A 14,443-nucleotide genomic window follows, 5' to 3' on the forward strand; every position below is an offset into this window, starting at 1 on the left:
TATCCGAGTAAACATGGAAATATCTACACCACCATCTGTGTAAACATGAAAATATCTACACCGCCACCCCTATAAACATGGAAATATCTACACCGTCCTCTGTATGAACATGGAAATATCTACACCGCTAACTGTATGAACATGGAAATATCTACACCGCTATCTGTATGAACATGGAAATATCTACACCGCTATCTGTATGAACATGGAAATATCTACACCGCTATCTGTATGAACATGGAAATATCTACACCGCTATCTGTATGAACATGGAAATATCTACACCGCTATCTGTATGAACATGCAAATATCTACACAGCTATCTGTATATCAATGGAAATATCCACACTGGTATCTCTATAAACATGGAAATAACTACACTGCTATCTGTATAAACATGGAAATATCTACACCGCCATCTCTATGAACATGGAAATATCTACACCGCCATTTGTATGAACCTGGAAATATCTACACCGCCATCTCTATGAACATGGAAATATCTACACCGCCATTTGTATGAACATGGAAATACCTACACCGCCATCTGTATGAACATGGAAATATCTTCACCGCCATCTGTATGAACATGGATATATGTACACTGGCATCTGGATTAACATGGAAATATCTACACCGCTATCTGCATGAACATGGAAATATCTACACAGCTATCTGAATATACATGGAAATATCTACACCGATTTCTCTTTAAATATGGAAATAACTACAGCGATATCTCTATAAACTTCGAAATACCTACACCGCCATCTGTATGAACATGGAAATATCTACACCGCCATCTGTACGAACATGGACATATCTAAACCGCCATCTGTATTAGGATGGAAATATCTACACCGCTATCTGTATAAACATGAAAATATCTGCCCAACTATCTGTATAAACATGGAAATAACCGCACCGCTATCTGAATAAACATGGAAATATCCGCACCGCTATCTGTATAAACATGGAATTATCTACACTGCTATCTGCATAAACCTGGAAATATCCACACCGCTATCTGTGTAAACATGGAAATGTATACACCGCTATCCGTGTAAACATGGAAATATCTACACCGAAATCTGTGTAAACATGAAAGTATCTACACCGCCATCGCTATAAACATGGATATATCTACACCGTCCTCTGTATGAACATGGAAATATCTACACCGCCATCTCTATAAAGGTGGAAATATCTACACCGCTATCTGTATGAACTTGGAAATATCTACACTGCTCTCTGTATAAAATTGAAATTATCTACACCACTATCTCTATAAACATGGAAATATCTACACTGCTATCTGTATAAACATGAAAATATCTACACCGCTATCTGTATAAACATGGAAATATCTACACCGCCATCTGTACGAACATGGAAATATCTCTACTGCCATCTGAATGAACATGTAAATATCTACACCACCATCTGTATGAACATGCAAATATCTACACAGCTATCTGTATATCAATGGAAATATCTACACAGCTGTCTCTATAAACATGGAAATAACTACACTGCTATCTGTATAAACATGGAAATATCTACACCGCCACCTGTATGAACATGGAAATATCTACACTGCCATCAGTACGAACATGGAAATATCTACACCGCCATCTGTATGAACATGTAAATATCTACACCGCCATCTGTATGAACATGGAAATATCTACACCGCCAACTGTATGAACATGGAAATATCTACACCGCTATCTGTATGAACATGGAAATATCTACACCGCCATCTCTATAAAGGTGGAAATATCTACACCGCTATCTGTATGAACTTGGAAATATCTACACTGCTCTCTGTATAAAATTGAAATTATCTACACCACTATCTCTATAAACATGGAAATATCTACACTGCTATCTGTATAAACATGGAAATAACTACACCGCTATCTGCATAAACATGGAAATATCTTCACCGCTATCTGTATAAACATGGAAATATCTACAACGCTGTCTCTATAAACTTGGAAATAACTACACCACTATCTCTGTTAACATGGAAATATCTAGACCGCCATCTCTATAAACATGGAAATATCTACACCACCATATGTATAAACATGGAAATATCTATACCGCTATCTGCATAAACATGGAAATATCTACACCGCCATCTCTATGAACATGGAATTATCTACACCGCCATCTGTACGAACATAGAAATATCTATACTGCCATCTGTATGAACATGTAAATATCTACACCGCCATCTGTATGAACATGGAAATATCTACACCGCTATCTGTACGAACATGGAAGTATCTACACCGCTAACTGTATGAACATGCAAATATCTACAGAGCTATCTGTATATCAATGGAAATATCTACACAGCTGTCTCTATAAACATGGAAATAACTACACTGCTATCTGTATAAACATGGAAATAGCTACACCGCCACCTGTATGAACATGGAGATATCTACACTGCCATCAATACGAACATGGAAATATCTACACCGCCATCTGTATGAACATGTAAATAACTACACCGCCATCTGTATGAACATGGAAATATCTACACCGCCATCGGTATGAACATGGAAATATCTACACCGCTATCTGTATGAACATGGAAATATCTACACCACTATCTGTATATCAATGGAAATATCTACACAGCCATCTGTATGAACTTGGAAATATCTACACCGCCATCTGTATGAACATGTAAATATCTACACCGCCATCTGTATGAACATGGAAATATCTACACCGCTAACTATATGAACATGGAAATATCTACACCGCTATCTGTATGAACATGGAAATATCTACACCGCTATCTGTATGAACATGGAAATATCTACACCGCTATCTGTATGAACATGGAAATATCTACACCGCTATCTGTATGAATATGGTAATATCTACACTGCTATCTGTATGAACATGGAAATATCTACACCGCTATCTGTGTGAACATGCAAATATCTACACAGCTATCTGTATATCAATGGAAATATCTACACTGCTATCTCTATAAACATGGAAATAGCTACACTGCTATCTGTATAAATATGGAAATATTTGCACCGCCACCTGTATGAACATGGAAATATCTTCACTGCCATCTGTATGAACATGTAAATAACTACACCGCCATCTGTATGAACATGGAAGTATCTACACCGCCATCTGTATGAACATGGAAATATCTACACCGCTAACTATATGAACATGGAAATATCTACACCGCTATCTGTATGAACATGGAAATATCTACACCGCTATCTGTGTGAACATGGAAATATCTACACCGCTATCTGTATGAACATGGAAATATCTACACCGCTATCTGTATGAACATGGAAATATCTACACCGCTATCTGTATGAACATGGAAATATCTTCACCGCTATCTGTATGAACATGGAAATATCTACACCGCTATCTGTATGAACATGCAAATATCTATACAGCTATCTGTATATCAATAGAAATATCTACACTGCTATCTCTATAAACATGGAAATATGTACACCGCCATCTGTATGAACATGGAAATATCTACACCGCCATCTGTATGAACATGTAAATAACTACACCGCCATCTGTATGAACATGGAAATATCTACACCGCTAACTGTATGAACATGGAAATATCTACACCGCTATCTGTATGAACATGGAAATATCTACACCGCCATCTGTTGGAACATGGACATATCTACACTGCCATCTGTATTAAGATGGAAATATCTACACCGCTATCTGTATAAACATGGAAATATCTGCCCAACTATCTGTATAAACATGGAAATATCGGCACCGCTATCTGTGTAAACATGGAAATATCTACACTGCTATTTGCATAAACATGGAAATATCCACACCGCCATCTGTGTAAACATGGAAATGTCTACACCGCTATCTGTGTAAACATGGAAATATCTACACCGCCATCTGTGTAAACATGAAAATATCTACACCGCCATCCCTATAAACATGGAAATATCTACACCGCTAACTGTATGAACATGGAAATATCTACACCGCTATCTTTATGAACATGGAAATATCTACACCGCTATCTGTATGAACATGGAAATATCTTCACCACTATCTGAATGAACATGGAAATATCTACACCGCTATCTGTATGAACATGGAAATATCTACACCGCTATCTCTATGAACATGCAAATATCTACACAGCTATCTGTATATCAATGGAAATATCTACACTGCTATCTCTATAAACATGGAAATAATTACACTGCTATCTCTATAAATATGGAAATATCTACACCGCCATCTCTATGAACATGGAAATATCTACACCGCCATTTGTATGAACATGGAAATATCTACACCGCCATCTCTATTAACATGGAACTATCTACACCGAAATTGGTATGAACATGGAAAGATCTACACCACCATCTGTATGAACATGGAAATATCTACACCACCATCTGTATGAACATGGAAATATCTTCACCGCCATCTGCATGAACATGGATATATGTACACTAGCATCTGGATGAACATGGAAATATCTACACCGCTATCTGCATGAACATGGAAATATCTACACAGCTATCTGAATATACATGGAAATATCTACACAGATTTCTCTATAAATATGGAAATAACTACAGCGCTATCTCTATAAACTTCGAAATTTCTACACAGCCATCTGTATGAACATGGAAATATCTACACTGCCATCTGTACAAACATTGACATATCTACACCGCCATCTGTATTAAGATGGAAATATCTACACCGCTATCTGTATAAACATGGAAATATCTGCCCAACTATCTGTATAAACATGGAAATATCCGCACCGCTATCTGAATAAACATGGAAATATCCGCACCGCCATCTGTATAAACATGGAAATATCTACACTGCTATCTGCATAAATTTGGAAATATCCACACCGCTATCTGTGTAAACATGGAAATATCTACACCGCCATCTGTGTAAACATGGAAATATCTACACCGCCATCTGTATGAACATGGAAATATCTACACCGCCATCTCTATAAACGTGGAAATATCTACACCGCTATCTGTATGAACGTGGAAATATCTACACTGCTCTCTGTATAAAATTGAAATTATCTACACCACTATCTCTATAAACATGGAAATATCTACACTGCTATCTGTATAAACATGGAAATATCTACACCGCTATCTGTATAAACATGGAAATATCTACAACGCTGTCACTATAAACTTGGAAATAACTACACCACTAACTCTGTAAACATGGAAATATCTAGACCGCCATCTCTATATACATGGAAATATCTACACCACCATCTGTATAAACATGGAAATATCTATACCGCTATCTGCATAAACATGGAAATATCTACACCGCCATCTCTATGAACATGGAAATATCTACACCGCCATCTGTACGAACATGGAAATATCTATACCGCCATCTGTACGAACATGTAAATATCTACACCGCCATCTGTATGAACATGGAAATATCTACACCGCTAACTGTATGAACATGGAAATATCTACACCGCTATCTGTATGAACATGGAAATATCTACACCGTTATCTGTATGAACAAGGAAATATCTACACCGCTATCTGTATGAACATGGAAATATCTACACCGCTATCTGTACGAACATGGAAATATCTACACCGCTATCTGTATGACCATGCAAATATCTACACAGCTATCAGTATATCAATGGAAATATATACACTGCTATCTCTATAAACATGGAAATAACTACACTGCTATCTGTATAAACGTGGAAATATCTACACCGCCACCTGTATGAACATGGAAATATCTACACTGCCATCCGTACGAACATGGAAATATCTACACCGCCATCTGTATGAACATGGAAATATCTACACCGCTATATGTTTGAACATGGAAATATCTACACCGCTATATGTATGAACATGGAAATACCTACACCGTTATCTGTATGAACATGGAAATATCTTCACCGCCATCCCTATAAACATGGAAATATATACACCGCCATCTGTATGAACATGGAAATATCTACACCGCCATCTCTATAAACGTGGAAATATCTACACCGCTATCTGTATGAACTTGGAAATATCTACACTGCTCTCTGTATAAAATTGAAATTATCTACAGCACTATCTCTATAAACATGGAAATATCTACACTGCTATCTGTATAAACATGGAAATATCTACACCGCTATCTGTATAAACATGGAAATATCTTCACAGCTATCTGTATAAACATGGAAATAACTACAACGCTGTCTCTATAAACTTGGAAATAACTACACCACTATCTCTGTAAACATGGAAATATCTAGACCTCCATCTCTATAAACATGGAAATATCTACACCACCATCTGTATAAACATGGAAATATCTATACCGCTATCTGTATGAACATGCAAATATCTACACAGCTATCTGTATATCAATGGAAATATCTACACTGCTATCTCTATAAACATGGAAATAACTACACTGCTATCTGTATAAATATGGAAATATCTACACCGCCATCTCTATGAAGATGGAAATATCTAAACCGCCATTTATATGAACATGGAAATATCTACACCACCATCTCTATGAACATGGAAATATCTACACCGCTAACTGTATGAACATGGAAATATCTTCACCGCTATCTGTACGAACATGAAAATATCTACACCGCTATCAGTGTGACCATGCAAATATCTACACAGCTATCTATCAATGGAAATATATACACTGCTATCTCTATAAACATGGAAATAACTACACTGCTATCTGTATAAACATGGAAATATCTGCACCGCCACCTGTATGAACATGAAAATATCTACACTGCCATCCGTACGAACATGGAAATATCTATACCGCCATCTGTATGAACATGTAAATATCTACACCGTGATCTGTATGAACATGGAAATACCTACACCGCTAACTGTATGAACATGGAAATGTCTACACCGCTATCGGTATGAACATGGAAATATCTACACCGCCATTTGTATGAACCTGGAAATATCTACACCGCCATCTCTATGAACATGGAAATATCTACACCGCCATTTGTATGAACATGGAAATACCTACACCGCCATCTGTATGAACATGGACATATCTTCACCGCCATCTGTATGAACATGGATATATGTACACCGGCATCTGGATGAACATGGAAATATCTACACCGCTATCTGCATGAACATGGAAATATCTACACAGCTATCTGTATATACATGGAAATATCTACACCGATTTCTCTATAAATATGGAAATAACTACAGCGCTATCTCTATAAACTTCGAAATACCTACACCGCCATCTGTATGAACATGGAAATATCTACACCGCCATCTGTACGAACATGGACATATCTAAACCACCATGTGTATTAAGATGGAAATATCTACACCGCTATCTCTATAAACATGGAAATATCTGCGCAACTATCTGTATAAACATGGAAATAACCGCACCGCTATCTGAATAAACATGGAAATATCCGCACCGCTATCTGTATAAACATGGAAATATCTACACTGCTATCTGCATAAACATGGAAATATCCACACCGCTATCTGTGTAAACATGGAAATGTCTACACCGCTATCCGTGTAAACATGGAATTATCTAAACCGCCATCTGTGTAAACATGAAAATATCTACACCGCCATCCCTATAAACATGGAAATATCTACACCGTCCTCTGTATGAACATGGAAATATCTACACCGCCATCTCTATAAAGGTGGAAATATCTACACCGCTATCTGTATGAACTTGGAAATATCTACACTGCTCTCTGTATAAAATTGAAATTATCTACACCACTATCTCTATAAACATGGAAATATCTACACTGCTATCTGTATAAACATGGAAATATCTACACCGCTATCTGTATAAACATGGAAATATCTTCACCGCTATCTGTATAAACATGGAAATATCTACAACGCTGTCTCTATAAACTTGGAAATAACTACACCACTATCTCTGTTAACATGGAAATATCTAGACCGCCATCTCTATAAACATGGAAATATCTTCACCACCATCTGTATAAACATGGAAATATCTATACCGCTATCTGCATAAACATGGAAATATCTACACCGCCATCTCTATGAACATGGAATTATCTACACCGCCATCTGTACGAACATAGAAATATCTATACTGCCATCTGTATGAACATGTAAATATCTACACCGCCATCTGTATGAACATGGAAATATCTACACCGCTATCTGTACGAACATGGAAGTATCTACACCGCTAACTGTATGAACATGCAAATATCTACAGAGCTATCTGTATATCAATGGAAATATCTACACAGCTGTCTCTATAAACATGGAAATAACTACACTGCTATCTGTATAAACATGGAAATAGCTACACCGCCACCTGTATGAACATGGAGATATCTACACTGCCATCAGTACGAACATGGAAATATCTACACCGCCATCTGTATGAACATGTAAATAACTACACCGCCATCTGTATGAACATGGAAATATCTACACCGCCAACTGTATGAACATGGAAATATCTACACCGCCATCGGTATGAACATGGAAATATCTACACCGCTATCTGTATGAACATGGAAATATCTACACCACTATCTGTATATCAATGGAAATATCTACACAGCCGTCTGTATGAACTTGGAAATATCTACACCGCCATCTGTATGAACATGTAAATATCTACACCGCCATCTGTATGAACATGGAGATATCTACATCGCTAACTATATGAACATGGAAATATCTACACCGCTATCTGTATGAACATGGAAATATCTACACCGCTATCTGTATGAACATGGAAATATCTACACCGCTATCTGTATGAACATGGAAATATCTACACCGCTATCTGTATGAATATGGTAATATCTACACTGCTATCTGTATGAACATGGAAATATCTACACCGCTATCTGTGTGAACATGCAAATATCTACACAGCTATCTGTATATCAATGGAAATATCTACACTGCTATCTCTATAAACATGGAAATAGCTACACTGCTATCTGTATAAATATGGAAATATTTGCACCGCCACCTGTATGAACATGAAAATATCTTCACTGCCATCTGTATGAACATGTAAATAACTACACCGCCATCTGTATGAACATGGAAGTATCTACACCGCCATCTGTATGAACATGGAAATATCTACACCGCTAACTATATGAACATGGAAATATCTACACCGCTATCTGTATGAACATGGAAATATCTACACCGCTATCTGTGTGAACATGGAAATATCTACACCGCTATCTGTATGAACATGGAAATATCTACACCGCTATCTGTATGAACATGGAAATATCTACACCGCTATCTGTATGAACATGGAAATATCTTCACCGCTATCTGTATGAACATGGAAATATCTACACCGCTATCTGTATGAACATGCAAATATCTATACAGCTATCTGTATATCAATAGAAATATCTACACTGCTATCTCTATAAACATGGAAATATGTACACCGCCATCTGTATGAACATGGAAATATCTACACCGCCATCTGTATGAACATGTAAATAACTACACCGCCATCTGTATGAACATGGAAATATCTACTCCGCTAACTGTATGAACATGGAAATATCTACACCGCTATCTGTATGAACATGGAAATATCTACACCGCCATCTGTTGGAACATGGACATATCTACACTGCCATCTGTATTAAGATGGAAATATCTACACCGCTATCTGTATAAACATGGAAATATCTGCCCAACTATCTGTATAAACATGGAAATATCGGCACCGCTATCTGTGTAAACATGGAAATATCTACACTGCTATTTGCATAAACATGGAAATATCCACACCGCCATCTGTGTAAACATGGAAATGTCTACACCGCTATCTGTGTAAACATGGAAATATCTACACCGCCATCTGTGTAAACATGAAAATATCTACACCGCCATCCCTATAAACATGGAAATATCTACACCGTCCTCTGTATGAACATGGAAATATCTACACCGCCATCTCTATGAACATGGAAATATCTACACCGCCATTTGTATGAACATGGAAATATCTACACCGCCATCTCTATGAACATGGAACTATCTACACCGAAATTGGTATGAACATGGAAAGATCTACACCACCATCTGTATGAACATGGAAATATCTACACCACCATCTGTATGAACATGGAAATATCTTCACCGCCATCTGCATGAACATGGATATATGTACACTAGCATCTGGATGAACATGGAAATATCTACACCGCTATCTGCATGAACATGGAAATATCTACACAGCTATCTGAATATACATGGAAATATCTACACCGATTTCTCTATAAATATGGAAATAACTACAGCGCTATCTCTATAAACTTCGAAATTTCTACACAGCCATCTGTATGAACATGGAAATATCTACACTGCCATCTGTACAAACATTGACATATCTACACCGCCATCTGTATTAAGATGGAAATATCTACACCGCTATCTGTATAAACATGGAAATATCTGCCCAACTATCTGTATAAACATGGAAATATCCGCACCGCTATCTGAATAAACATTGAAATATCCGCACCGCCATCTGTATAAACATGGAAATATCTACACTGCTATCTGCATAAATTTGGAAATATCCACACCGCTATCTGTGTAAACATGGAAATATCTACACCGCCATCTGTGTAAACATGGAAATATCTACACCGCCATCTGTATGAACATGGAAATATCTACACCGCCATCTCTATAAACGTGGAAATATCTACACCGCTATCTGTATGAACTTGGAAATATCTACACTGCTCTCTGTATAAAATTGAAATTATCTACACCACTATCTCTATAAACATGGAAATATCTACACTGCTATCTGTATAAACATGGAAATATCTACACCGCTATCTGTATAAACATGGAAATATCTACAACGCTGTCACTATAAACTTGGAAATAACTACACCACTAACTCTGTAAACATGGAAATATCTAGACCGCCATCTCTATATACATGGAAATATCTACACCACCATCTGTATAAACATGGAAATATCTATACCGCTATCTGCATAAACATGGAAATACCTACACCGCCATCTCTATGAACATGGAAATATCTACACCGCCATCTGTACGAACATGGAAATATCTATACCGCCATCTGTACGAACATGTAAATATCTACACCGCCATCTGTATGAACATGGAAATATCTACACCGCTAACTATATGAACATGGAAATATCTACACCGCTATCTGTATGAACATGGAAATATCTACACCGTAATCTGTATGAACAAGGAAATATCTACACCGCTATCAGTATGAACATGGAAATATCTACACCGCTATCTGTACGAACATGGAAATATCTACACCGCTATCTGTATGACCATGCAAATATCTACACAGTTATCAGTATATCAATGGAAATATATACACTGCTATCTCTATAAACATGGAAATAACTACACTGCTATCTGTATAAACGTGGAAATATCTACACCGCCACCTGTATGAACATGGAAATATCTACACTGCCATCAGTACGAACATGGAAATATCTACACCGCCATCTGTATGAACATGTAAATAACTACACCGCCATCTGTATGAACATGGAAATATCTACACCGCCAACTGTATGAACATGGAAATATCTACACCGCCATCGGTATGAACATGGAAATATCTACACCGCTATCTGTATGAACATGGAAATATCTACACCACTATCTGTATATCAATGGAAATATCTACACAGCCGTCTGTATGAACTTGGAAATATCTACACCGCCATCTGTATGAACATGTAAATATCTACACCGCCATCTGTATGAACATGGAGATATCTACATCGCTAACTATATGAACATGGAAATATCTACACCGCTATCTGTATGAACATGGAAATATCTACACCGCTATCTGTATGAACATGGAAATATCTACACCGCTATCTGTATGAACATGGAAATATCTACACCGCTATCTGTATGAATATGGTAATATCTACACTGCTATCTGTATGAACATGGAAATATCTACACCGCTATCTGTGTGAACATGCAAATATCTACACAGCTATCTGTATATCAATGGAAATATCTACACTTCTATCTCTATAAACATGGAAATAGCTACACTGCTATCTGTATAAATATGGAAATATTTGCACCGCCACCTGTATGAACATGAAAATATCTTCACTGCCATCTGTATGAACATGTAAATAACTACACCGCCATCTGTATGAACATGGAAGTATCTACACCGCCATCTGTATGAACATGGAAATATCTACACCGCTAACTATATGAACATGGAAATATCTACACCGCTATCTGTATGAACATGGAAATATCTACACCGCTATCTGTGTGAACATGGAAATATCTACACCGCTATCTGTATGAACATGGAAATATCTACACCGCTATCTGTATGAACATGGAAATATCTACACCGCTATCTGTATGAACATGGAAATATCTTCACCGCTATCTGTATGAACATGGAAATATCTACACCGCTATCTGTATGAACATGCAAATATCTATACAGCTATCTGTATATCAATAGAAATATCTACACTGCTATCTCTATAAACATGGAAATATGTACACCGCCATCTGTATGAACATGGAAATATCTACACCGCCATCTGTATGAACATGTAAATAACTACACCGCCATCTGTATGAACATGGAAATATCTACTCCGCTAACTGTATGAACATGGAAATATCTACACCGCTATCTGTATGAACATGGAAATATCTACACCGCCATCTGTTGGAACATGGACATATCTACACTGCCATCTGTATTAAGATGGAAATATCTACACCGCTATCTGTATAAACATGGAAATATCTGCCCAACTATCTGTATAAACATGGAAATATCGGCACCGCTATCTGTGTAAACATGGAAATATCTACACTGCTATTTGCATAAACATGGAAATATCCACACCGCCATCTGTGTAAACATGGAAATGTCTACACCGCTATCTGTGTAAACATGGAAATATCTACACCGCCATCTGTGTAAACATGAAAATATCTACACCGCCATCCCTATAAACATGGAAATATCTACACCGTCCTCTGTATGAACATGGAAATATCTACACCGCCATCTCTATGAACATGGAAATATCTACACCGCCATTTGTATGAACATGGAAATATCTACACCGCCATCTCTATGAACATGGAACTATCTACACCGAAATTGGTATGAACATGGAAAGATCTACACCACCATCTGTATGAACATGGAAATATCTACACCACCATCTGTATGAACATGGAAATATCTTCACCGCCATCTGCATGAACATGGATATATGTACACTAGCATCTGGATGAACATGGAAATATCTACACCGCTATCTGCATGAACATGGAAATATCTACACAGCTATCTGAATATACATGGAAATATCTACACCGATTTCTCTATAAATATGGAAATAACTACAGCGCTATCTCTATAAACTTCGAAATTTCTACACAGCCATCTGTATGAACATGGAAATATCTACACTGCCATCTGTACAAACATTGACATATCTACACCGCCATCTGTATTAAGATGGAAATATCTACACCGCTATCTGTATAAACATGGAAATATCTGCCCAACTATCTGTATAAACATGGAAATATCCGCACCGCTATCTGAATAAACATTGAAATATCCGCACCGCCATCTGTATAAACATGGAAATATCTACACTGCTATCTGCATAAATTTGGAAATATCCACACCGCTATCTGTGTAAACATGGAAATATCTACACCGCCATCTGTGTAAACATGGAAATATCTACACCGCCATCTGTATGAACATGGAAATATCTACACCGCCATCTCTATAAACGTGGAAATATCTACACCGCTATCTGTATGAACTTGGAAATATCTACACTGCTCTCTGTATAAAATTGAAATTATCTACACCACTATCTCTATAAACATGGAAATATCTACACTGCTATCTGTATAAACATGGAAATATCTACACCGCTATCTGTATAAACATGGAAATATCTACAACGCTGTCACTATAAACTTGGAAATAACTACACCACTAACTCTGTAAACATGGAAATATCTAGACCGCCATCTCTATATACATGGAAATATCTACACCACCATCTGTATAAACATGGAAATATCTATACCGCTATCTGCATAAACATGGAAATACCTACACCGCCATCTCTATGAACATGGAAATATCTACACCGCCATCTGTACGAACATGGAAATATCTATACCGCCATCTGTACGAACATGTAAATATCTACACCGCCATCTGTATGAACATGGAAATATCTACACCGCTAACTATATGAACATGGAAATATCTACACCGCTATCTGTATGAACAT

Source organism: Gorilla gorilla, chromosome 10, assembly GCF_029281585.2.
Source record: "Gorilla gorilla gorilla isolate KB3781 chromosome 10, NHGRI_mGorGor1-v2.1_pri, whole genome shotgun sequence".
In the NCBI taxonomy this organism is placed as follows: Eukaryota; Metazoa; Chordata; class Mammalia; order Primates; family Hominidae; genus Gorilla; species Gorilla gorilla.